The sequence below is a fragment of the Palaemon carinicauda genome, chromosome 34 (assembly GCF_036898095.1).
Source record: "Palaemon carinicauda isolate YSFRI2023 chromosome 34, ASM3689809v2, whole genome shotgun sequence".
Taxonomy (NCBI): Eukaryota; Metazoa; Arthropoda; class Malacostraca; order Decapoda; family Palaemonidae; genus Palaemon; species Palaemon carinicauda.
Window position 1 is genome coordinate 59,344,771 of NC_090758.1, and position 5,000 is coordinate 59,349,770.

The window sequence follows — 5,000 nt, forward strand, 5'->3', positions numbered from 1 at the left end:
TACTCAGCTTCGAGGTTTTGCTCAGAGAGTTTATGCCTCAACTGAAAAGGAATACAATTTAACCATAAAAGAAACCCTTTCTGATACAACTCAGGAACTTAAATGCAACAGTTCCTCCTTTTCTTAAACCTCCTTTACTCACTGTCCAAAGGAAAAGGCAACCCTTTTGGTTGATGTTTTTGACAGTAAACAGAGTAATAAAAAACTTGAACGTCCTCATTCCTGTTTTCCTGAGGCTAAACTAACTAGTTTAGCTTTTCGATCTCGTGAGATTGAAGCTCTGTTGATGGACCTTCATGCTTATGGAGGTGTAGACCCAAATGGTATTTTTCCTTTGTTTTTTATAAAGACAGCTGATTTCTTAGCTCCAGAGTTATCTGTTATTTTTTGCAAAGAGCGCAAGAAGAGGAACTTTTAGCACTTGTTGGAGAATTGGCAATGTTACTCCTCTATGTAAATGTGTTTGTGGTAGCTCAAGTCCCACTGATTAATTTCCATAACTCCCATATTATCTGAAGTTTTTGAACGTCTTCTGGCAAAACGTCTTAATAGGTTTGCTGAAGGTAATCATCTACTCCCTAGTTTGCAATTTGGTTTTCGTAAAGGCCTTTGAGCATGTGATGCCCTTCTTACAAAATCCAATGCTGTACAGAAATCCCTTGATTGTGGTCGGGAAGTTCGTATGATTGGCCTTGATTTTAGTGCTGCCTTTGACCGTGTTAACCATGAGGCCCTTGTTATTAAACTCAAACAGTTGGGAGTGGGTGGGTCGTTTCTTAGCATTATTATTGAGTTGTTGTTGTTCATGGGCACCATAGTGAGTATAGGAATGTAATATCCGGTGTTCCACAGGGTAGTGTTCTTGGCCCATTACTTTCCATACTATACACACATGACATGTGGTTTGGCCTATAAAACAAGCTTGTTGCATATGCAGATGATGCTACTCTCTTTGCATCAATTCCATCCCATGAATGTAGATCTGGGGTTGGTGAATCCCTTAATAGAGATTTAGCTAAAATTAATGCATGTTGCAAATTATGGGGTATGAAGTTGAATCCTAACAAAACTCAAAGTATGATTGTAAGGTCAAGGACAGTGGCTCCTCAACATCCGGATCTCAGTATTGATAATGTTTCTTTAAATTTGTATGACTTTTAAAATTTTAGGTGTGATTCTCGACGGCAAATTTTATTTTGAGAAACACATTAAGTACGTGTCTCCTTCAATTGCACAAAAAATTGGCTTATTGAGAAAGTCTTACAAGATTTTCGGTGATCAATCTATTCTGAAGAAGTGTTTTAACTCTTTCATTCTACACTGTTTTGAGTATTGCTCTCCTGTCTGGTGTTCAGCTGCTGATTTTAATGTTAATTTGTTGGACAAAAACTTATGGTCTATTAAATTTCTTATTCCTGATTTATATGTTAATCTTTGGCACCGTCATTCTATTAGTTCATTATGTATGTTGCATAAGATTTTTCATAACTCTGACCATCCTTTACATTCAGATCTCCCGGGACAATTCTATCCTGCTCGTAATACTAGGCTGGCCGTTAATTCTAATAGCCAGGCCTTCTCCATCATGAGGCTCAATACTACACAGTATTCTAGAAGTTTTATTCCAGCTGTTACCAAGTTGTGGAATGATCTTCCTAATCGGGTAGTTGGATCAGTAGAACTTCAAAAGTTCAAAGTTGGAGCAAATGTTTTATGTTGACCAGGCTGACATGAGTCTTTTTATAGTTTATATATGACATATCTGTTTTTGACGTTGTTAATAGTTTATATTGGACATATCTGTTTTGACGCTATTACTGTTTTTAGAGTGATATATTGTTAATTTACTCTCATCGTTTACTTATTTCCTTATTTTCTTTCCTCACTGGGCTGTTTTTCCCTGTTGGAGCCCTTGGGCTTATAGCATCTTGCTTTTCCAACTGGGGTTGTAGCTTGGCTAGTAATAATAATCGATGGGGACTTTACCATATCCCAGTCTTCATCTTGCTGCCACAGATTCTTTTAGAGTCGACAGGATTAAAAGTTTTTTTTTTTCTCTCTTTTTTTTGACAAACAAGAATATACAACCTAACTGGCTCAGATTATACTCCCCAAAGAATATACAACCTTACTTACCAAGAATATAAGATAACCTATCTTACTAAGAATATAAAACTTCACTTACCAAAGAATATCCAACAACCTTACTTATCAAGTATGTACAACCCCAATTACGAAAACTATAATTTCAATTACCAAGGCAACAACCTTACTTACTAAGAACATTCAACCTTACAAGAATACAAGAATACCTTACTTACCAAAAATTTTAATTTCAATTACCAAAAAAAAACTACTTTCTTTATTAAATATTACAACTTTGCTTACCAACACAATAACTTTACTTACCAATAATATAAAACCTTATTCACAAAGAATATGCTACTTTACTTTCCATGACTATACAACCTTACTCACAAAGAATGTGCCCTCAAACTGAGAAAGACTATAGGAGAACCTCACTTACCCAGAATGCCGAGACGATAGTTGAGAGTGACCACAATGACCTTGCCCAGAGCTGCCAGAACTGATCCGTCGTAGAGACTTGAAGATCCCCACTCAAATGACTCTCCCTGGATGAGGACGACCACTGGGTAGGCCATCAGAGCTGCATCTGCAAGCAAGCAAGTAGGCTAGTTAGGAGCGGTACTCGGATCTAGCAATTGGGGTTCTAGGGCTATATAATGCTAAAATAGGATTTTAGCAGGCTGAATCTGCGAATACTTGGGAGTAAGGTCATCTTACTAACATAGGTTGAGAGAGATATAGATATTGACTAGTACAGAAGCATGATATATCTACAGACTCTTACAGAGAGAGAGAGAGAGAGAGAGAGAGAGAGAGAGAGAGAGAGAGAGAGAGAGAGAGAGAGAGAGAGAGAGAGAGAGAGAGAATAAAAGCGTATATAAACTTCATAACTAAATTAATGTTCCATGCACAATGAAAGCAGTAGGAAAGTAGCCTCTTTAGCATGAGTAGAAAAATGATGTCGATTCCTGCAGCTTACCATTTCGTCATTAATCAAACAAATAACAGAAGGATTTCAATGTTGCATACAGCGAGGCTCCTCAAAGAACGTTATTGAGAGAGAGAGAGAGAGAGAGAGAGAGAGAGAGAGAGAGAGAGAGAGAGAGAGAGAGAGAGAGAGAGAGAGAGAAGGGAGTGTTACATTTATCTTTATATCCTGAATGGGATGATTTTAGGTTAGTTTGCTTTATCCATATAATGTCTCTTTTTTTCGAAGTGAAAATGGTTCTGAAGAGGTTTAATGACATATTTCAAAATAAATTGACACATATTTTGTCTCTCACCATTCTGAATTTTCTTATTCCTAACATTCCTCCTCCATGAATGTGTGTGTGTATGTGTGTGTGTGTGTGGGTGTGTATGTGCGCGTGTTTGTGTGTGTATTTATTTAGGTGGCTGATTATTCTGATTCTAATTTCTCTGAATATTTATTGATTCAAGCAAAAAGGCTATTAAAACAAATATCAATAATAAATTATAATAAAAAAAAAGGAAAATAATAAAACCAGTAAAAATATATGTGATAATGTTAATAGAATGAAACTAATAATAATAATAATAATAATAATAATAATAATAATAATAATAATAATAATAATAGTAATAATAATCATTATTATTACTATAATAATAATAATAATAATAATAATAATAATAATAATAATAATAATGATAAGAAATTCTAGTTATATCTCTATTTTTAGTCAGAATTCCAGAAAATCCTTAATCATTGTAGCACAAAAAATTAAAATATATCTATTTTTTTTTATTTTAAATCAAACCGTAGCGAATAAGAATAAAAAAGATATTTCAAACATTTGGATAAAAATATCGAGATTTTTTTTTTCTATATTATGAATCTGAATCTGGAACTGTATCAAATATGAAATGTTATAATGAAAAGGTCCTTTGCTTTCGCTCGAGGTTTCGATTTTTTTATTTCTTTTAATGAAAGAATCGTAAAGAGTTTTAGTTTCAGGGAATATCCTGGAGCCTTTCTTATGACTTGTTTTTATGCTGTCAACTCTGGTTTTCACAGAGAGATCAATTCTGTTCCCAAACATTAACGTAACAAAAAAAAAAAAAGAAAAAAAATGAAAAAAAGATAAATAAATACGCTGAAATACACATATAAAGACACACACACAAGTGAGTGCGTGCTTATGTACACATGCATGTGTTAGTATGGCATTCTTAAGGCAAAATTATTACGTTAATATGAATAAGAAATGATGATGATGATGATGATGATGGTGAAATTGAGTTCAATGTGCCATATGAACCTAAAATAAAAAAAATACAAGTTAAATGAGTATTTTTAACCTTGTTAGAAGTCAAATGCAACACTTAAAATACTAAATAAACCTAAAGTTATATTTTTTAACCGACTTGTGTTGGATATGAGTTCACGTAATTTGCCAAAAAAATGCATTTTACATGAGACTATTTTTATTTTTTAAAATAAGAGTGCTCCCACAAAAGAGTACTCCAAAAAATAAAGGCCTCTCCTCAAAAGAGTCCTACCTTCCCATATAAGAGGCTTCCACAGATAAGAGGACTTCCATCAAAAGAGGCCTCCTCATAGAAGAGGCCTTCCAAACAAAGGCTCATCCAGAAAAAGTGGCATCCACAAAAAGAGTCCTTCCCACAAAAGTGGCATCCACATAAAAAAAAAAAAAAACTTGCTATAAAAGAGGACTCCAACAAGTTAGTCCTTTAAAGAAAAGAGGGTTTCTGCAAAGAGTCTTTGTATAAAAGATGCCTTCCCATAAAAGAGGACTCCACAGAAAAGAGTTATAAAAAAAAGAGGCCTTCCCACAAAAGAGGAAGCCAACAAAAGATGCCATTACACAAAATAAGCCCTCACCAAATAAGAGGCATTCCATAGAGGGAGCATTCCCAAAACAGAAGAC